At 41.1% G+C, this 22929-nt stretch overlaps 2 long non-coding RNA genes across 3 annotated transcripts in view; one reads left to right on the top strand and one right to left on the bottom strand.

Annotated features, from left to right (window-relative positions):
- LOC309855764 overlaps positions 1–3996 on the top strand; it is a 199495-nt gene extending 195499 nt beyond the window's left edge. Inside the window, exon 3 of the long non-coding RNA XR_014306983.1 lies at positions 3934–3996. This is a non-coding gene — a long non-coding RNA (uncharacterized lncRNA). The remainder of the gene's footprint in view (positions 1–3933) is intronic.
- LOC309855762 overlaps positions 1–22929 on the bottom strand; it is a 179677-nt gene that overhangs the window by 107327 nt on the left and 49421 nt on the right. The window contains exons 1-2 of one of the 2 annotated variants that reach the window (XR_014306981.1): positions 9970–10039; positions 3760–3947 (exon numbers count right to left, since the gene is read on the bottom strand). This is a non-coding gene — a long non-coding RNA (uncharacterized lncRNA). Of the gene's footprint in view, positions 1–3759; positions 3948–9969; positions 10040–22929 lie in introns of those variants that run through there. The other variant, XR_014306980.1, reaches the window with a different exon arrangement.

Raw genomic sequence — 22929 nt, 5'->3', positions numbered from 1 at the left:
AACAGTCTAATACATCCTGAGACCTTCACAAAGAAAGTGCATCACCTCTATTTGCCTCACTGCTGACTTTGGTTAATTGTCAATGGGGCTTACTGCCAAATGACGCTGCAGTTGGCCAAATAATAGTCAGCACCCTCCAGCCTTTTGACTGTCTGCCATTTGAAGCTTCAGATGCAGCACCCAGCACAAATGGCCAATGCAGGGATCCGCCAGACCAGGCCTTTGTCTCTTCATCTACTTAGTATAACATCATGTTGAGTCAAGGTTGTTGGAGGATACTTACCTGACTGCCTTAAGTTCTTTTTCTTTCTTTCTTTCTTTTTTTTTTTACAGCAATTACCACTACATCTCTCTCTATTCCCTGTTACAATGCAATCTCTTTGGTGGCAGAGGGTACCCCACCCTGAACACCTAACACAGTGGCAGATATAGAAAAATTGCTCAGTCAATATTTGTTGGCCACACAAATGAACACAACAGCCAGGGTTTACTGAAATTTTACCATGCCGCGAGCTTGACGTGCAGGAGCCATCCAATCAGGCTGTTTCTACTGCATGTGATCAATGTACAACATAACTGCTTAAGGGTTCATGTGTTGTATTGGCCATTATTTCTGAGGAACACTACCATGAAAGAGGTGTTCTATAAAATCATGCCCATTTTACAGATGAGGAAATGTAGGATCAGAAAACTAAATTCTGATGAGGAAGGCCATGTTTGTGATTATTGTTAATACATCAGTAGTCCATGAGGAACAGTAAGGAAGGAGGGGACACTTAGAAATTTAACATACCCTGGAGATGCCAGTGGAGATTATTAATAATACCTAACATTTACTGAAAACTTTCTATGGGTTAGAAGAGTTTATCTCTCTTTAAATTTCACAACAACCCTATGTAGGAGGTATTATTATTATTATTATTACTCCAGTTTTATAGATTAGGAAATGAAGGCACAGAGCAGTTAGGCAACTTGTCCTAGGTCTCACAGCTCCTAAGTGATGGAACTCGACTTCAATCTTGGTTGTCTGACTGACTACCCAAACAAATCTCTGAACACTTTCGTGAGTGGAGAGACTACATTGAGGAGTTATATCTTATATAATTCCCCAAAGAACTATGTGCTATTATCTTCAGCTTATGGATGAGACAAGGGCTTAGAGGAATTTCAAGTCCAAGGTCATACAGCATGAGAGTATTCTAATTTCAAGACCCGTCCCATTTCCCTGAGCCCTGAAAGATGGGCTGGCTTAGGGACAAAAGTAAGGTAGAACTGAAAGGAGAAAGTAAGAGAACAAGTAACCAACATAAGAAAAGCCTAGACTGAGAAGATCAGAGTACAAGTTGAATGAAGGGAAAAAACAAGGAAAAGGAAAAACTAAGATTTATTCCTTCAGGGATAGAGATGGATTTTGTTTGAGGTATGGAACATTAACCACATGATGTAGTCATTAAGAAGATCATTCAACTAGGGGCGCCTGGGTGGCTCAGTGGGTTAAGCCGCTGCCTTCGGCTCAGGTCATGATCTCAGGGTCCTGGGATCGAGTCCCACATCGGGCTCTCTGCTCAGCAGGGAGCCTGCTTCCCTCTCTCTCTCTCTCTCTCTCTCTGCCTGCCTCTCCATCTACTTGTGATCTCTCTCTGTCAAATAAATAAATAAAATCTTTAAAAAAAAAAAAAAGAAGAAGATCATTCAACTAGGCTGAGTTTCTAACTTGACTGCTTACTGGCTCTGTGAATTTGGGTAAGTCACTGCAACTCACAGAACCTGTTTCCTAACTGATAAAGCAGATGTTACAATAGCATGTGCCTCTAATGGAGTTGGGAAGAGCACGTGATATGTAGCGTGTGCCCATTAAACGTTAGCAAGTGTTATGGGTGGAAAAAGAGGGGCCAAATACTAAGTTTCATTATCTCCACTTCCCACTCAATCCTGGCCTGATTCCTGCTTTGCACACAGTATTAGGCACCAGAGAGGAGAAACATAATTCTTAGAGTTACCCATAATTGCCAAAACGCCTGAACACTGTGATTTTGATGAATGACCACATTACCTGGATCATGTTTTTGAGTAATGGCTAACTCTTTCAAGCATGTCCGTAAATTGACTAGGCATTTGCAATATGGCCTAAGGCTGTGGATAGCCTACACCCTTTGGGCCCTGGCATCTATAGAATTCATGCGGGCCCCTTCCTGTCTTAACATTCTGAATAAAGGCTCCCTAAAATGGAGCTTCCCACTATGGTAGCAGTTAATTCACTTGCCATATGTGCTCTTTCCTAAAATACCCACGTATCGGTCTTCTACTAGTTACTCTGTCTTTTGTAAGGGATTTTCCAGTATCTTTGCTGGCTCCATATTTCCACTGTTAGTTCTGTCCAACCTTTGGTCCATTCGCCTGGTAACTACCAGACCACAGGCGCTTTAGCCTCAAAAAATGGTGAAGTTGTCCTTGTCTAAGTCTGCACAGAGCTTCCATAGGATTTATCTCCCTGAATGTTAGCAATGGCCCCACAAGGTCAAGAGCTCTAACCCCATGTTAAAGAGAAAGAAACGATCATTAAAAGAGGGTAAGAGTCTTTCTCCAAAGTACATGGTTATTTGGTGAGCCTGTGGTTTGAATGTGTCCCCCCAGAATTCGTATGTTACAATCTAATGGCCACCATGGTGATAATTGGAGGTGTAAACTTTGGGAGGTGATTAGGTCATCACCTAGATTAGAACCCTTGTAAGAGAGATCCCAGACAGCTCCCTCTTCCCTTCCACCATGCGAGGACACAACAAGCAAACAGCCTGCTATAAACCAGAAAGCTGATTTTCACCAAGGAATATATCTGCCAGCATCTTGATCTTGAAATTCCCAGCCTCTAAAACTATAAGAAATAAATTTTGGTTGATTAAAACTACCCAGCGTATGGTATTCTCATTAGAGCAGCTCAAAAGGACCGAGACAGGTGACAAAGCTGACAGGTTAATGGGACCATTGGACTCCAAGTCCAGTGTCCTTTATACTTTGCTAAAGGATTCTATTCAGCTGAGTTTTAAGGACAGCCTGCATTTTGGTTTAAATAGCATGCTTCTTGCAGTGTAGGGATGTGGGGCACAGTGCCATGTTCGGAGGTCCTAGTGAATATCCCTTTTTCTTTTTCACTAGAGAAAGGACAGTGATAATAATTATCTGCTAATGGACTAGAACATGCTACATTCTTCTAGGCTTCTGGACAGCATGATCTGCTCCTTCTTATGAGAATACACTTTCCCTTATTCCTTTTACCTAATGAATGCCTAACCTACTGTGGTAGGCAGAATAATGGACCCCTCCACCCCCAAGGCCATCCTTATTCCCAGAATCTTTGAATATTACCTTATATAGCAAAAGGTGACTTTTCAGATTTGATTCTCAAGATTATCCTGGATTCTCCAGTTGAGCCCAGTGTAATCACAAGGTTCATTATAAGAGAGACCAGAGAACCAGAGTCAGAGAGAGAGTTGAACAAGCTACACTGCATATTTCCAAAATGGAAGATGAGGACCAGGAGCTGAGAAATGCAGATAGCTCTAGAAGATGGGAAAGGCAAGGAAATGATTATCTCCTAGAGCCTTTTCAAGGAACTCAGTCATGTCGACATCTTGATTTTGGCCACATGAGATGTCTGTCAGTTTTCTGACCTCCAGAACTGTGCTATGATAAGTTTGTATTGTTTAAAGACAACGTTTGCAGTAATTTCTTACAGTAGGAATAGGAAACGAATATGCCTACCTGTGGGGACTTAGTTCAGACATCATGTCCTCCTGAAAGGCTTTCATAGCTCCCAAGGCAGACCCAGGTGGCAGTGCTCCCATGGCTCGGGGTGGGTCTCCTTCTCTTTTACAGGATTCAGCATCAAGAAGCTGAATCACACTCCATTGTGGTCCTCCTCTTCCTCTCTTCCAGATACCTCCTGCTGCCTAAAGGGAAGAATAGGAAAAGAAGCCCAGCTCACTTCCCACTTTGCTGCAAGTGACATCCTGGGAAATACACCAAAATTTATGGGAAACAAATACTGATCTTTCAGGGGCAGAATATGTTTTTTTATCTGAATACCTTTCTGGAAGTTCTTACAGTGTGGTAAGCTTGCCTACCTGTGCGAGAAGCAGAGTCACTCACCAATCCGGCCCCAACCACCCTAACAGCCTTGTCTTTCCCACTTGCTGATACAAACTACATCAGTCAGGATCCAGCCAGGAAAAGAACCCACAGCAGCTAGCTCAACAGAGGGAAGTCAATACAGGATACAAGTCACATCCATGTTAGAACAGAAAGAACAACTGGGGGGAAAGCTGAGGCAACCTAGAGCTTGGTGACCCCAAGAAGCTGCTACCACCCATAGAGCTGAGGGACAAAGGCAGGAGATAATATCCCAAGTCCGGGAACCAGGAGTCAGGGCAACCAAAACGGAGCTGGAACGACAGAAGCAGCAAACACTCGACAAAAGCTGGGACCCTACATCTCCAGAAGAACAAAAGCCAACAAGAGGAGACACTGTCAATTGGCCAAAACCCAAACCATAGCGAGGGGAATACCATGGCTGCTAGTATTCTACTGTCTAGCAAACGCTGACTAGCGCCTCCTATTGGTCAAATCAAACCAGAAGCCATTTGGGTAAGAAGACTGAAAAACATAGTTTGCCAGGGTCAAAACCCTTCACAGAGGAAGGAAAGGGAAAAGCATGAATCTAAAAGCAAAACCGATATTCTTCCAGGTTCCCAGATACAGTATACCTTTTACTTCCTCCCTTTACTTCAATTACACCCCAGTTCTCTTATCTCAAATATGACCTCCACTGTGAAACCTTCTCTAACTATCCCAGGCTTGCGAATTCAATGATCTCTGTGGTCTCTACTGTGCGTTGGGTGATGAACTTAGTCGATACTGAGGAGTAGCTCTGTTATCTTTGCCTGCACCTTGGAAGGAGATCTAGACAGCCACATTTCCTATAGCCATCTAACACATGGCGGGTTTTTGCTCAGCTGACTGTGGCTTAATTCTTGACAACTGCATAATATATCCTTTAGCAGGGTATATTAAGATTTCCTGGAATATTCAGGGGGTAATATTCAAATACTTAGCAATCGGTATGGCACAAGCACCATGCAATCAAAATGCATCCTGGCCATTATACCTATACTGGGACAATCCTGCAGGATATCTGACTGGGCTATGCCGAAAGGAGAAAAGAAGCTGCAGGCCTGAGTTATGTACTGATTCTACTATTTGGTTATGTAAGCCCCATTATTAAAATAAAGCAATGTTGGGGAGCACAGGTGGCTCAGTCAATTCAGCTTCCAACTCTTGATTTCATGTCAGGCCATGATCTCGGGGTCCTGGGATCAAGCCCCACATTGGGCTCCATGCTCGGTGGGGAGTCTGCTTGAGATTCCCTCTCTTTCTCTCCCTCTGCCCTCCCCCAACTCATGTGTGCTCTCTCAATAAATAAATCTTTCAAAAAATAAAACGCTATTTTAAAAATCAGCATGTAAAATATCGTGTTCTCTAAAAAATAAAACATTCTACGGGGCGCCTGGGTGGCTCAGTGGGTTAAAGCCTCTGCCTTCGGCTCAGATCATGATCCCAGGGTCCTGGGATCAAGCCCCATGTCGGGCTCTCTGCTCGGGGAGCCTGCTTCCCCCTCTCTCTGTCTCTGCCTACTTGTGATCTCTGTCTGTCAAATAAATAATTGAAATCTTTATTAAAAATAAATAAATAAAACATTCTATATATACATAGATGTATGTTGTGTGCCCTGCATTTGAGTCTATATTTTTTCTATATTACATATTAATATATATTTTTTATAATATTCTCTGGTTTTTGTACACACACAGACATGAATGTATAAAAATGCATAAGAAACAGGGTATAATGCAATGGCTGCCTCCAGGTTCACACTGTGGGTGATCATTATTTTACTCTTATTTTTGCTTACTTACATTATCTGCTTTTTCTACAACACTCAAATACTCAAGGATATTTTTCTACAATGTCCCACTCGGGGAATAAAAAAGTTTGCAAACTAAATGAACTTCTATCTTTCCTTCCTTTTTTTTTTTTTTAAGATTTTATTTATTTATTTATTTGACAGAGAGAGATCACAAGTAGGCAGAGAGGCAGGCAGAGAGAGAGGAGGGAGCAGACTCCCTGCTGAGCAGAGAGCCCGATGTGGGACTCGATCCCAGGACCCTGAGATCATGACCTGAGCCGAAGGCAGTGGCTTAACCCACTGAGCCACCTTTCTAATGTTTCCTTAATCTCCAGCACATGGATGATGAATGGAGAAAAGAGAAGCAAGGTCATAATACATGCTCTAAAAATACATTTTTAAAATACCCAGTATTTTGCATGCTCTTTGTATGCTTTCTAGTCCCCGGAGAATCAAAGTGGAAAAAAAAATTTTTTTAAATCCCAAACCACTGTTTTGAAGCACTGTTCCGAAGAAGAAGAAAAAAGAAGAAAGAAGAGCAAAGGAAGAAGAACAAAGGAAGAAGGAAAAAGCAGAAGAAAAAAGCATGTAAGGAGCAAAAAAGTTTATTGGAAGGCATGGCTTCACATTTTGAATGGAGACCGGTATTTCATAAAATGTTGGGAGTATTCGTTTAGAAAATCATCACTCTTCCTTTTCACGGAACGTGCCTGCCATGTCAAATGACACCCCAGCAGCCCTTCCATTTCACTCACTGCCAGAACTGTAAGCGTCCTGTGGCTTGACTGCTCAGGTCAACCATAATCTTCATCATCCCCATGATCAGGCCAAGCTGGGAGGTCATGGCCAGCATTTGGGTTCACAGCAGGTAGACACAGAGGCCAGGCAGAAGGGCCAATCAAAGATATGGTAACACAACCTATTTCCGCTCTGAACCCTCCTAAAAGCTGAGCTGCCAGTTGTGGGTGCCCAACGGGGGCAACCCATTTGCAAGGGACTAAAACACAGTGCCTCCCGCATGACCTACTTGGTGATCTCCATATAAATAAGATTGATTTCCTTTCCCGAGACTCCTTATTGCTATTTTCGTTCCACAATTACTTCTCACAAATCTGTCAGGGTGACGCCTCCATTCTCCCAGCTCAGGCCACTACCAAGGCAGCAACAAATCCTGTGTCTTTCCAACTCTAGTTGTGTTCCATTAACTTTCTCTTTGGATTGAACCTCTAAACTAGGTCAGCTTAAAGTCTGAGCATTTAATTTCTCCTTTTCCGGCAACTATCATAACTTATAATCCTTGTATTTAAAAAAGGTTTAGCCAAATGTCAACCACATCCCTAGCCTATGAAGATAAGAGCTATATTTAGCTAGCTCTAATTAAAAATAGCTAAGATGCCGCTTGCTATGGGAAGAGGGGGGAAATCTGTGTGGTTCACGTCTCATTTCAAAGACTTTGACATTTGAGTTGCTTCAGTACTGTTTATAGTTTGAATTAATATTGTTCCATTTAGTTTGAAATACAGCGAGCATCTAAATTGTATTATTGATCCTTGTAAAACACGTCAAGTTCACCAGTCTCACGGGCAGTAAATTCTGGGCATTTAAAAGGGGTCTTGTGACTCTCCTTGTTAAAGTTATCCTAACCAGAGAATTGGATCCTGGATGAATTGTTCCTGGAAGAGTCATGCAGATGGCTCCCTCTTGTAATGGACATCAGGTGGTCAGTCAGTCTGATATGCAATCATTGCCACTTGACAAAAACCGCAAAGCAAAAATTTAATATCTGACCCAATCTGATGGTGGGCTCACTTCTTTATGGAGCACAAAAAGAACAGAGACTTGCATGTTTACAAACCAGGGGCAGGTGCATCGTTTTGTTCTTCTACTTCTTTTAAACACTTCCCCACAACTTTAAAAAAAAAATACTGTCCATGAAAAGGAATTCAGATTTTGAAGACGTGAAAGCAAATAGGTTGTCATCTGGCCCTCCAATGGGATGAATGTTCCGACCCCAGGAAAGAGATTCCTAGGGAGAATGGACACTTCTCAACCTAGAAACAAGGTTCCAGTGGTTGGGGGTGGGGAGGAGGAGTGGAGGAATATAAGTGAGCCTCAAACTCAAAGCCATACAATAACCTTATCAGGAAACTTCATGGCCGACAGAAAGCATTAGGAGCCAGGGGCTGCGTTCGGGGCTTCCGAGGGTGCAGGTATGTCTGTGCACCTGTGCACACGTCATCAGTGTGTACGTCTGTGCCAGTGTGTGTATGAATATGGGTTGTGTATGTGTGTGTTTGTTGTATGAAGCTCTGTGGTCCAGGTTGTGTGTATATATATGCCAATGGAAAATTTCAAAGGCCCTAGAGATCATCTTCTTTGGCCTTTTTCTGTCTTGAGAATGTTCTTTCTCTCTCTCTTTCTTTCTTTCTTTCTTTTAGAGTGCGAGCCACATTCTTGATGTTACACCTGGTATGCAGCAGTACCAAGGCAGAACAGGTGAAATCAAACATGACTTGTCTGACAAGGAGGCCAATGCGTGTAGCACCGTTTGATAGCTGGTTGACATTTCCTGTTCTGCTTTAGTATGCCTTTGGAATTATCAAAAGCAGCCAAGAACATATAAAAGGAAAGTAGGAAACTAGGCCTTCCAGAATCTGCTCTCATTTCAGCTGTCTCCAATCTCTAATTGGTGTCAGGAATCTAGAATGGCTTTCCCTTCTGTTTCTCAACACATTTCACTTCACTGGATTCCACATGCATAGACAGGGAGCATCTTAAAGGCAGGAATTATGTCTCATTCGTCTCTCTACTCGTAATAGCGGCACAGTACCTGGCATTCAAGTCAAACTCAGTTTTTAATGAATTGAACCAATTTTTCCTATTCCCAAGTCACGTTTCCCTTGCTCTTCCAAGACAAGATCGACCCTTCGATTCAGCTTCATGTCCTCAAACTCATTCCTGGTAGGACACAGTACAAAAAAACGAAACTGATTAAGTTCACTGTCTTTCAAAGCACTGCCTTTGCCTAACACTTAGAAGATGTCATTTCCCATTGCTCTCTCTGGAAGTCTATAGTTAAATACATATCATGCGTTAGTCAATTCATTCAATTAATATTTTCTGAGGGCATGCCATGTGCTCAGCACAGCAGGTTTGGTGGAGCAATAAAGACACAGGAGATAGTCTCTGTCTGTTGGACATTCATCTCGTACAACAGGTAGAATCTAACCAAATGACTCTGGTACAAGATTTTCTGTGGAAAATGTTACACAACCATCCACAAGGTATCAGTTTAGAGGACGATGAGAGCTCTTCCTTTCTGTATAATCAGTAGAAGCTTCCTGAAGAAGGGGGCATCCAAGCTGGACCGTACAGGATAAGTGGGATTTACGTAGGCAAAGAGAAAGATTTTGGAACCCTGAAGCACAAGGGCCAAGGTGATAATAGTCCCAGAGTTAGGAATTTCTAAGAATACCCATCTAGGGCTTGCCGGTATATGTTCGTAGGTTTAAAAAAAAAAAAAAAAATCTTGTTAATGTAATGTGAACTGTCTCTCAGCTTCTGGAATACAGCCCCAAAGGCTGTGGTTTACAAATCAGACAGGGACAGCTTAGGCTATTTCCTAGGATGGTATAAATCTCTTAACTGAACTGGCCAAAAATGGGTTGTTTGGACGTATCGTATGCCTTTCCCTTTGAATAACGTGTCAGTGTGTGTTTCATAGACAGCTGCATTCTAAAGAGAAAGGGAAAGAACAAGAGGGAACAAAAGTGAATTTTCAGCAGATTCTTAACAATGGCATATTTCTACCAAAATTCTAAATTCATACACACACACACACACACACACACACACACACACTTCCACAAGAATCATGAACAGAAAGCTCTCTCATCACAAACAGAATTTTGTCTACACGCCACCAAGTAACTACCCAAAACTAATTAAAAAAACATTTGGCAAAAATGCTGCCTACTTGCTATGAAACATTCGGAAATATACAGAAATACCTGGATAGTGGGCCAAAGTTCTGTTTTCCCCAGCATAAAACAGAGAAATCAACACTGTGTAGACACAGCCTTCCTCTGCTTATTGGAACGCCAAATCAGGGAGCAGCTCCCAATCAAAACACCAAGCATTTCCGCTTGAGTCTCTAACGCCTCACTGATTTTGAAGAGAAAATGAGTGCTACAGTATGGATAGATTGGATGTTTTATAGTAGCGTTTCACCTAATTTGCCCTCAGTTTGGTACTAGTCATCCTGTTATAACGATTTAAAGGCACCATACCCTCTTAACTGATGCACTTAAAGAGAATTCATCTCTTGTCAGAAAATTTGATACCAAGTGCACAATGGTCCTCACTCGTCATTAGAATTCTTTATAAAGTGTAGTTAATGCTAAAAATATTTAAAGCAGATTAAGAATAGAACAAAGAAATGAGATGCAACTGTGACTATGACAGGGTATGAATATTAATGACGCTTTCTTTCCCCCATCGTTCCTGTTCTTATATTGTACCGTCCCCTGTGCTTTCTGATTCAAGATCTTAACTTATACAGCAACAATGACTAGCAGCCTTTGGTGATCTGTGACAGGACACATATCTAAAGATACAATTCATCTTTAGTCTAATATCTGTCTGAGGGTAGGGGGCTAAGCTGCAGTATTAGGACTACCCCACCACCTAAGGGATAAAGTCCAATCTCAGCCTGACATGTAAGGCTCCCTGCAGGCTGGTCCCCATCAGCGATTTCCAAGTCCTATCTCACAACTCCTTCACACAAATCCTCTACTACTGTCACTTCCACTTTGTCACTGCCCGCCCAAGAAACCATGATGAGTCTTCCTTGTGCATACTGACATACACCGGGCTCCTTATTTGAATGTTCACCTTTCCCAACTTGTATACATTCCTCAAGCCTGTGCACAGATTGCCCTTCGACAAAGCTTCCGGCAGCCAAGCCAAGCCAAGCCGTAATGAGCTCTCCCTCTCCCAATGACACCACTCTTATGACATACGGTCTTATTTAAGTACTATTTATATCTCCAATTATACTCCAATTATAAACCTCTTAATGGACAGGGAAAATGTGTGCTTGTGTTTCAGCCTCCTACAGCTCTTAAAAATGTTGTCTAGAGCTGAACCAAAGAAATGGCTTATAAGTTGATGAATAGATGGATGGGTGTGGATAATAACATGAAAATACCTACTACATGTAACCCCAAAGCTCCTGATTTGTTTTCTTTTTATTAAATACCCCCCACGGGTTCTGTCCTCTACAATATAAATATCCTTTAGCTAACCACAACAAAAGATACGGCAACACAGAGACTCGTGTCAAAGCTCACAATATCTGAGAGGCCTAGAGCTCTGTCTTGTGATTTCTGCTTAAGGAATCCAATTGATTTCAAAGGATACTGTACTGATCAATGCTTGGAGAACTTGAAAAACAGCCTTTATTTTAATAATAATCAAGGACCAAGTCCAGAAAATCGGCGGCAAGTCTCTGCTGTATTTTAGGTGCTGAGGAAAAGTAAAGCAACACGGAAATGAAGGAATTTGCTTCAATAGTGCTTCAATTAAAGCACATAAACTCAACACGGGCCCATGATACACATTCTGTATTCAGACTCTCCCCTATAACCCAATTTTGCTTCTCATAAAAGAAGAGAAATTTCTCCAAATCTTTAAGTGTCACAAAGCAAATAACTGAAGTGTTTCTGTTTATGGGAAGGAGTCTCCTCTCTTCCTGAAAACCCCATCTGATAGAACTTGCCTCCCCTAGCTGTCCCGCCTCCCATCCTCACCTCTTATACTCCTAGCTCAAAGGAAGAATGGCCTCTCCCCTTGCTCCAGGGAACACCGACCCCCGAGGTGGCAGGACACCCGGCCCTCCTTTTCTCTTTGCCCAACTCTGTTTCAGAGTAACTAGCAAGTGCCTAAATAGAACTATTTGGCCTGACTAGATTCGAAGTTCATTAAGAGCAGGAACTCTGCACAACGAGAGAGCACCGAGTTTACGGCAGTCAGTGTTGAGCATCAACAGAAATGTACAAAGCTCCCGCACAGTCACTGCCGGATGTCACTTACCTTCAGGAAAGAGGACATAACCATGTGGGGCTCCAGACCTCATCTCAGTCCCGCAGGCAATCCTTTGTGTAGCAATGACAACCTATGTTCTGCTCTCTTCCTTCACAGTTCACTCTGATCCAGCCAAACAGGATGGTGTCCTGCAATCCACACCACACTCACTCCCCCCTCGTGGGGCTTTCTACCTGTATTTCCCTTCTCCTCTCTACATGCCTTTCCCTTCTCCAGGAACACAGGCATACCAGACGTATGGTGGGTTTGGTTCCATATCACCACCATAAAAGGATTTAGGTGACCTTTTCAGTGTCCCTATGCATATGAACATTATGTCACCACGATATGCTAAGTTAGTTTTTAAAAGATTTTTATTTGTCAGAGAGAAAGAGAGTGAGCTAGCACAAGGTGAGGAAGTGACAGGAGAGGGAGAAGCAGATACCCAGCTGAGTAAGGGGCCCAACGCTGGACTCGATCCCAGGACCCCAGGATCATGACCTGAGCCGAAGGCAGACTCTTAACCGACTGAGTCACCCAGGTGGCCCTATGCTAAGTTATTGAACATGCAATAGCATTAGCTCTAAACAAATGATGTATGTACCTTAATTGAAAAATACTTTATCACTAAAAACACTAACCACCATCTTAACTTTCACCGAGGCCTAATCTTTTTGCTGGTTTGTGTAAAGTCTTGCCATAATATGGATGGCCGCCGATGGATCAGGATGGTGGTTGGGGAAGGTTCAGGCACCCATGGCAATTTCTTAAAATAAAACCAAACAAAATTTGCTGCATTGATGGATTCCTTCCTTGAGGAAGGATTTCTCTACAGCAAGTGAGGCTATTTTACCAACGGTGGGGCTTCTTTTAGAATTAGAGCTGGTCCTCTCAAACCCTGCGGCTTCATTAGCAATCGAGTTTATGTAATGTTCTAAACCTTTGGTTCTCTCTTCAACGATCTTTGCAGCATCTTCACCAGGAAGAGGCTCCATCTCCAAGAAGCCACTTTCCTTGCTCATCCAGAAGGAGCAGCAGCCCCTCATTCCTTAAAGTTTAATCATGAAATTGCAGCAATTCAAATACTATACTGCAAACGTCTAAAATATGGCAAGAATTAACAAAATGGGACAGACATAATGTGAGCAAATGCTATTGAAAAACTAGTACTGGCAGACTTGCTTGATGCAGGGTTACCACAAACTTTCAATTTATAAAAAACACAGTGTCTGGGGCTCAATGAAATAATGTTCAACACAGGGGTGCCTGGGTGGCTCAGTGGGTTAAAGCCTCTGCCTTCGGCTCAGGTCATGATCCCAGGGTTCTGGGATCGAGCCCCACATCAGGCTCTCTGCTCAGCAGGGGGCCTGCTTCCTCCTCTCTCTCTGCCTGCCTCTCTGCCTACTTGTGATCTCTGTCAAAATAAATAAATAAAATCTTAAGAAAAAAAAAAAAAAGAATGTTCAACACAATGAGGCCTGCCCACAGAGTGTTCCTCCCTGCCTCCCCCATGTAAATAACACCTGGCCCCACCTCGGTCTCTTCTGTAAAGTCCTCCCCACTGAGTCCTGCCAATGATTCTCTCTCCTCCAACTACCTACTCGATTTATTAGCTACCAAAGACTTTGTGCTTGATTTTATCTACACCTGAATATCTTTCCATTGTTCTCTATTGGTTCCAAGCAGAGGCCACAGAATACTAGCATCTAATCAAATCACATATTTTAGCCTAAAGATTTTTAACTGTTATGCGGAAGCCAGTGAACAAAGTCCAAAACCCTTACCATAACACTGAAAGTCCTACTTTAGCCAATCTCACAAGATTCTGGCAAAACTTTACGTCTCTCTCTCTCTCTCTCAGTTGCCTCAGGCTGCCATTATAAAATATGATAAACAGGGGCACTTAAACAACAGAACTTTATTTCCTTACAGTTCTGGAAGATAAAAGTCCAATAAGATCAAGGTACTAGTACGGTCAGTTTCTGGTGGGAGCTTTCCTCCTAGTTTATAAATGGCTGCCTTTTCTATCTGCACTCAGATGGGGGTGGAAGGGTGTTGTTCAAGGTCTCTTCTATCTCTTATTATAAGGGTTCTAATCCTATCATGAGGACACCATCCTCATACCTCACCTAAATCTATCTCCCAAGGCTCAATGTCCAAATAATAGCACATTGGGACTTAGTGCTTCAATGTATAAATTTCGAGGGGAAACAATCTGGTCCATAGCCAACTCCCACTAAAGCCCATAAAATGACTCAACTATAAGGGTCAATGTCTAGACTCAACTTGAGGGTTCTAGATTCCACCACTCACTGGCTATGTAGATTTGGACAAATAGCCCATTTGGGACCTTAACTTCCTTATCAATAAAATGGGTTAATAATTGTACTTACTTCATAGGATTACACTGAGGAATAAATAAGACAATTTGCATAAGACATACACCCAGTGTTACCTAGAGCACTTACACCATTAAATGCACAACATAAGGACACTATGCATCTGGCTACTTTTCCTAGAATATGTTCTCTCCAGGTCAGCTTATCCATCACTTACTATCAAGTCCTCAAGGTCCAACCCCACATACTACCACATCTTTCACAAACCTCCTCAGATCCCTTGAATTATAGTCTCCATTTTCTTCTAACGTACTGTGTTTATATCTTTATTGCTGCACTTATTCTAGCCCGACTTAGTCTAGCAGGATGAGATATTTAAATATAAAAAGCATTAAACAGTATGCTCAGGGCTTGGAGGAACATGCATTCATTACCTTGCCAACAGAAAGTACTCCATGCAATGAACATCACTGGGCTAAGAGTCAGGATATAACACAGTTATGACATTGGTGGTAGTACCTTTCTGTAGCAGTAATATTCAGAAAGAATGAATCTCAGAGCTGTTTTTTCCCTTAAGATTCGATTTATTTATTTATCTATCTATCTATTTATTTATTTATTTGACAGAGAGAGATCACAAGCAGGCAGGGAGGCAGGCAGAGAGAGAGGAGAAAGCAGGCTCCTTGCCGAGCAAAGAGCCCAATGCAGGACTCGATCCCAGGACCCTGAGATCATGACCTTAGCCGAAGGCAGAGGCTTTAACCCATTGAGCCACCCAGGCGTCCCGATCTCACAGCTTTTGATTCAATTTTCTCATCATAAAAATGAGGGGATATCCCCAGCTTACAAATATTCTTTACTAATGAACTTGTTTATTGTAAAAACTTCTTGGAATTTGATTATGAATCCCAGCCATGCCATTTACTAGCTGCATGACCCTAGCAAGGTCTTTTCTTTGCTTCTCACTGATCTCCCCTGAAAACAGGAATATTGAGAAATTGTTTTAAGGATTAAAACAATGTGTGTAGGGGTGCCTGGGTGGCTCAACTGGTTAAGTGTCTGCCTTCAGCTCAGGTCATGATGCCAGGATCCTGGGATCGAGTCCGACGTATGCCTCCCTGCTCAACGGGAGTCTGCTTCTCCCTCCACCCCTCCCCTGCTCATGCTCTCTAATAAATAAATAGTCTAAAAAAAGATGTGTATAAAATGTCTAAGGCACACTAGAACTCAGTTGGAACTCAGTAAAGAGTAAGTAACTCATCCCCTTATCCCCCTGCCCTCCCCACCCCCGCCACCATTCTGGGTAAGGACATCCTTTCTTAGCTATGCTTTCATTCCTGCCTATGTGCACCTTGGGAACTGGTGCTTCTCTAAAGTGACTGGTCATTTCTTGCCCTTTTTTCACACCTTTCTTGCTTTCCTGTAGAACTGCTTACCTCTATCTCTCTTCCTGGTATATCCTCTCCCCACTTCCATGTAGCACACGTAATAACCTGGATCTGAGAGACTATTAGAGCACACTGGCTTATTATCTAGAGAGATGGCAAAGCAAGGGTTTCTTCACATTGTATTGAAGCTTCAGTGGGAAAGACTGCATCTGGGACCCATGGCTGAAACACGGAATGGATTTTCCCACAGAAGCATAGCTTTGCATGGTCATTAGCATGTATGGTATTATTAATATAGCATGATCCTTCAGATTATGCATTACATAGGCTTTTATGGGCTGTCCTGGGAACCTAATTACCATGGATACCATTGTTTTCTGTGGGAAAAATGCATTCCACATTCCAAGGAGCTGACTCACAAACATAATACAGAACCATGAGCCACACACATGGCACAAACTTTCTATACTTCTTCTCTAAACTACCCAAGGTCAAGCTTAGAGCTAAGTATTACTAACTGCAGACTACTTACAAAAACTGAATAATTACAAAAAATAATTTATAGATATCTGTCCTGGATACTCATTTCTGTCCCTAGAGGGCCAACATTCATACCACTTCCAGAACACTCCAGACGATGCATTACTGCTACCTACTTACTTATTGGCTTATTTCTCTCTTCCACTTAAGGATGGGAACTTTTGTTTTTGTGCCTCTAGTGTGAAGGATGGTATTTGATCCTTGGTAGTTAAGAGAGAATTTAATAAATGACGAAAATGCAAGAACTACTGACCTCTGGGGAAGATGGCACAGGAGGACCCTAAACTCACCTAGAACCAGGAATACAACTAGATACCATTCATATCAATGCAAATAATGCAGAAATGACAGGAAGACCAGCAAAACGAGAGAGAGGGCACATCGAAGAGGGTCAGGAGGACGGAGATGTGGTAGGGAGCTAAACTCTACAAGTGTGACTACCAGAGAGAAGGAGCCACGAGTGCACAGAGGGATGAGAAACAGACTATAGTACCAGGAAGGCTGTACAGGGAAGATGAAACCCTATGGCATCTGGCTTTGAAAATCAGAGGAACCAAATTTCCTGAGTTCTTACAACTACCAGGACTTAAAGGCTGGAATTTTAAAAATTACTGTCTGGGATCTGGGAGAGGCCAGAGGGCCATAGGAAGCTGAGTCTGTACCCTTATAAGAGACAGCACAACAGCCCACTGAGACACCCCACCTCGTCCAATCAGGCCTGCCTCGGTCCTGGCCCTGTGACTTCCCTCCCCAGAACAACTGGTGCAAACCTTGCCAAAACTGCCACTCCCCACTTCCTATGGAGAACACATGTACCCTTGTTAAAGCTGTAGCCCGCAACCATGCATGCTTTGTGCAGAGGCCCTCACTGGCCCAGTCACCACATTTGTGGTGCATCCCCTGTAGAAGAAGACAGGCATCACCTTGTTAAAGACACACACTCCAGCAGTTACTTGCAAGAGTAAGAGACATAACTAACTTTACTAGAACACAAAAAATAATCACAGAGAGTTAGGCAAAAGGCAGAGACAGAGGAATATGGCTCAAATGAAAGACAGGACAAAATTGCACTGACAAACCTAGGGGAAATGGAAGTAAGTGATATGTCTGACAGAGTACTTAAATTAATGATCATAAAGATACTTACTGGACTTGAGAAATGAAGGGAGGCCATCAGTGAGACCCTTAAACCAGAGATAAAAAAGAACCAAAGATAAAGAACACAGTAATTCACATTAAAAATCAGACAGAGTAATGCAAAATAATAAAGGTGAGCAAGTGAGAGACAAAAGAACTATGCAAATGAGAATACACTTAGGGACCTCAATGACTCCATCAAATGTAATCACATCCACATAATATGGAATCCAGAAGGAGAAACAAGAGAAATGGTGGTAGAACATTTATACCAATAAATAATACCTGAAAACCTCCCAAATGTGGGTTAGGAAATATCCAGATCAAGGAGCCACAGAGATCCTGGAACGAATTCAACTAAAAGGTGGTCCACAACAAGACATACAGTAATTAAAATGGTAAGAAGTAGTGATAAAGATTTTGAAAACAGAAAGAGAAAAGACAGGGCGCACCTGTCCAGCTCAATCGGTGCAGTGTGTGACTCTTGATCTCAGTGTCATGAGTTCAAATCCCACGTTGGGTGTGGAGCCTGAAAGAAAGAGAAGAAGAAAGAGAGGGAGGGAGAGAGGAAGAGCGGAAGATAAAAGTCAGTTACATTCAAGGGAAATCCCATAAGGTTATCCTTGTATCTTTTAGCAGAAACTGCAAGCCACAAGGGAGCAGCATGATAGATTCAAAGCGCTGAGTGGGAAAAATTGGCAGCCAAGAATACTCTATTCAGAATAGAAGGAAAGGCAAAGAGTTCTTCAGACAAACAAGAACTAAAGGGCTTCATGATCACTACAGCACTTCTCAAGAAATATTAAAGGGAACACCTTGAGTGGAAAGGAATGACCATAAGTGAGAGTATAAAAAGTAGAAAACACAAAAGCAGTAAAAGTAACTATATCTAAAAATCAGTCAAGGGATCCACAAAATAAAAGGAAGTTAAAAAAAGGCATAATATTCCTAAAACATGGGTAGTAAAGAATGGATTCAAAATAAATGAGCATCAACTTAATATAGGTTGCTACATGCGGAAGATGTTATATACAAACCTAATGGTAACCTAAAATCAAAAGCCAATAACAGATATGCCAAAAAATAGAGAAGTGAATCTAAGTGTATCACTAAAGAAAGCCAGCAAATCATGAAAGAGAGCAAGAGAAGAAAGGATCAGAGAATAACTACAAAAAAAGACAAAACAAGTAAAAAATAGGCAATAAAAACACATTTATCAAAAATTACTTTGAATATAAAGGGACTAAATGCTCCAATCAGAAGACATAGGGTAACAAGGTGGATAAAAGAACAAGACCCATCTATGTGTTCCCTAAGAAAGATTCATTTAAGAAGTACAGACACCTCCAGATTGAAACTGAGGGGACAGACAAACACTTACTGTGCAAATGGATGTCAAAAGAAAACCAGGGTACCAATACTTATATCAGACAAAAGAGACTTTGAAACAAAGACTGTAACAAGAGACAAAGAAGGACCCTATATAATAATAAAGGGGACAATCCAACAAGAATATAATAATTATAGATATTTATGCACCCAACACGGAACACCTGAATTCCTAAAAGATAAAGGAAATAAATAATAGTAATACAATACTAGTAGGGGACATTAACAGCCCATGTACACAAATGGACAAATCATCCAAACAGAAAATCAACAAGGAAACAGTGGCTTTGAATGACACGATGGATCAGATGGGCTTAACAGGTATATTCCAGACATCAAGTCATACCACGCATCTTTTCTGACCACAGCACTAAGAAACTAGAAATCAACAAGTAAAATTCATGCTACTAAACTAAACAATGAGTAAGTGAACCAAGAAATCATAGAAGAAATAAAAAATAACATGGAAACAAAGGAAAATGAAAACACAATGGTCAGGGGCGCCTGGGTGGCTCAGTGGGTTAAAGCCTCTGCCTTCAGCTCAGGTCATGATCCCAGGGTCCAGGGATCGAGGCCCACATCAGGCTCTTTGCTCAGCAGGGAGCCTGCTTCCTCCTCTCTCTCTGCCTACTTGTGATCTCTGTCTGTCAAATAAATAAAAGAAAATCTTAAAAAAAAAATAAAAAAAAATCACAATGGTCAAAAACCTTTGGAATACAGCAAAAGTGGTTCCAAGAGGTAAGTATATAGTAATAAAGGCCTACCTCAGGAAATGAGAAAAATTCCAAATAAGCAACCTAACCTTATGCCTAAAGAAACCAGGACAAGAAGAACAAAGAAAACCCAAAACAAGCAGAAGGGAGGACAAAATAAGGATTAGAGCAGAAATATATTATATAGAAATTTTTAAAAACAATAGAACACATCAATGAATCCAAGAGCTAGTTCTTTGAAAAGATTAAAATTGATAAACCTCAAGCCAGACTCCTTTACACATTTTGTTGTTGTTGTTGTTGTTGTTAAGATCTTATTTATTTATTTGTGAGAGAGAGGGCACAAGCAGGGGGAGCAGCAGGCAGAGGGAGAAGAAGTCTCCCCACTGAGCAAGGAGCCTGATGCAGAACTCGATCCCAGGACCTGGGATCATGACCTGAGCCAAAGGCAGACACTTAACTGACTGAGCCACCCAGGCATCCCTCTAGCCAGACTCATTTTAAAAATAAATAGAGAGAAAGAGAGAGAAAAAACTCAAACAAAATCACAAAGGAAGAGGAGAAAGAACAACCAAGACCACAGAAATACAAAGGACTGTGAGAGAATATTATAAAAAATTACATGTCAATGAACTGGACAACCTAGAAGAAATAAATAAATTACTAGAAATGTTATATAACCTTCTAAATTGAAGCAGGAAGAAGTAGAAAATCTGAGCAGACTGATGATGACCAGCAATGAAACTGAATCAGTTTTCAAACAGCTCCCAACAAACAAAACTCCAGGACCAGATGGCTTCACAAGTCAATTCTACCAAACATTTAAAGAAGAGGTAATACCTTTTCTCCTCAAACTATTCTAAAAAATGGAACAGGAAGGAAACCTTCCAAATTCATTCTATCAGTTCACCATTACCCTGACAGCAAATCATATAAAGATGCTACAACAAAAGACAATTTCAGGAGAGTAAGTGACTCTCGATCTCAGGGTGGGGAGTTCAAGCTCTATGTTCAGCAGTACAGTTCACTTAAAAAAAAGGGGGGGGGGGACTGGGGAACTATAGGCCAATATCTCTGATGAACACAGTGCAAAAAATCCTCAACAAAATACAAACAAACTGAATTCAACAGTACATTAAAAAAAAAAAAATCATTCACTGCGGTGCCTGGTGGTACAGTCAGTTAAACATCTGATTCTTGGTTTGGGATCAGGTAATTATCTCAGGGTTGTGAGATCGAACCCCACATGAAGCTCCACACTCAGTAGAGTCAGCTTCAGATTCCCTCTCCCTCTACCCCTCGCACTCATGAATGTTCTCTCTAAAGTAAATAAATAAATCTTTTAAAAAAATAATTTGCCACAATCAAGAGGTATTTATTCCCAGATTGTAAGAGTGGTTCGATATTCAGAATTCAATCAATGTGACACATCATAGCAATAAGACAAAAGGCTAAAAACCATATAGTTATTTCAATAGATAGATACAGACAGAGAAAAGGCATTTGACAAAGTACAACATCCATTCATTATAAAAAGCCTCAACAAAGTAGGTTTTGATGGAATATACCGCAACATAATAAAGACCTTATATAAAAAACGCATAGGGAACATAATACTGAATGGGAAAAAATTGAGAGCTTTTTCCCCTAAGGTCAGGAACAAGACAGGGATGTCCACTCTCTCCACTTTTTTTCAACATGGTACTAGAAGTCCTAGCAACAGCAATGAGACAACAACGAAGAAAAAAAATAAATAAAAGGCATCCAAATCAGTAAGAAAGAAGTAAAACTTTCACTATTTGCAGATGATATAATACTATATATAGAAAACCTGAAAGACTCCATCCCTATCCCCCAAAATACTAGAACTGATACATGAATTCAGTCAAGTCACAGAATACAAAACCAATCTATATAAACAGAAATGTGTTGCATTTCTCTACCTGAATAATGAAGCAACAGTAAGAGATATTAAGAAGGGAGTCCCACTTTTAAGTGCACCAAAAATAATTATGAAGAATAAACTTAACCCAAGAACTGAAAGACCTATACTCTAAAAACTATAAAACACTGATGAAAGAAATTCAAGACAACATAAAGAAATGGAAAGATAAGCCATGCTCATGGATTGGAAGGATAACATTTTTAATGTTCCATACTACCTAAAGCAATCTATAGATTCAATGCAATCCCTATCAAAATACCAATAGCCTTTGTCACAGAGCTAGAACAAACAACCTTAAAATTTGTAGGGAGCCACAAAAGACCCCGAATAGCCAAAAAATCTTGAGAAAGAACAAAATTGGAGATATCACAGTTCCACACTTCAAGTTCTACCTCAAAGCTGTAGTGATCAAAACAGCATAGTGTTTTGCCATAGTGCCAGCATATTGGCACTAAAATATATACATAATTGATGGAGCAGAATAGATTGCCCACAAATAAACCCATGATGATAGGGTCAGTTAGGCTTCAAAAGGGGAGGCAAGAATATATAGTGGGGAAAAAAGTCTCTTCAACAAATGGCGATGGGAAAACAGGACAGCTCCAGGCAAAGGAACAAAACTGGACCACACTGTTACACCATAAACAAAAACTCAAAATGGATTAAAGACCTAACTGTGAGACCTGAAACCATAAAAATCCTGGAAGAGAGCACAGGCAGTGATGTCTCTGACATCAGCGGTAGCAATATTTTTTGAGAAATGTTTCCTGAGGTAAACATTTTTGGGAGGTAAACATTTTGGGAAAGAGCAAAAATAAACTATCAGGACTACATTAAAATAAAAAGCTTCTGAACAATGAAAGAAACAGTCAAGAAAACGTAAAGGCAAACTGTTGTATGGGAGAAGATATTTGCAATTAACTTACTGGAAAACGGGTTAATATCCAAAATGTATTTAAAAAACGTACACAATTCAACACCAAAAACCCCAATAATCCAATTTTTAAAATCACTGATCATCAGGGAAATACAAATAAAAACTATAAATATTATCTCACACCTGACCAAAATGGCTAAAATCAAAAACACAAGAAACAACCAGTGTTGGCAACAATGTGGAGGAAAAGGAACGCTCGTGCACTGTCAGTGGTAATGCAAACTGGTGCAGCCACTGTGGGAAGCAGTATGGAGCTTCCTCAAAAAGTTAAAAAAAGAACTACCCTACAATCTAGTAATTATACTACTAGGCAGATATATATATTATATGTAAAAACACAAAAACACTAATTCAAGGGGATACATAAACCTCTATGTTTATTGCAGCATTATATACAAGAGACAAATTATGGAAGTAGCCCAAGTGTCCATTGCTGGATATCAAAGAGCTATCTGCAGATAGCTGATCACTGCAGCATTATTAATAATAGCCAAGACA

This window comes from Mustela nivalis (assembly GCF_964662115.1).
Source record: "Mustela nivalis genome assembly, chromosome: X".
In the NCBI taxonomy this organism is placed as follows: Eukaryota; Metazoa; Chordata; class Mammalia; order Carnivora; family Mustelidae; genus Mustela; species Mustela nivalis.
Note: the sequence above shows the minus strand (reverse complement) of the source record. Positions and strands in the feature narration are given on the sequence as shown.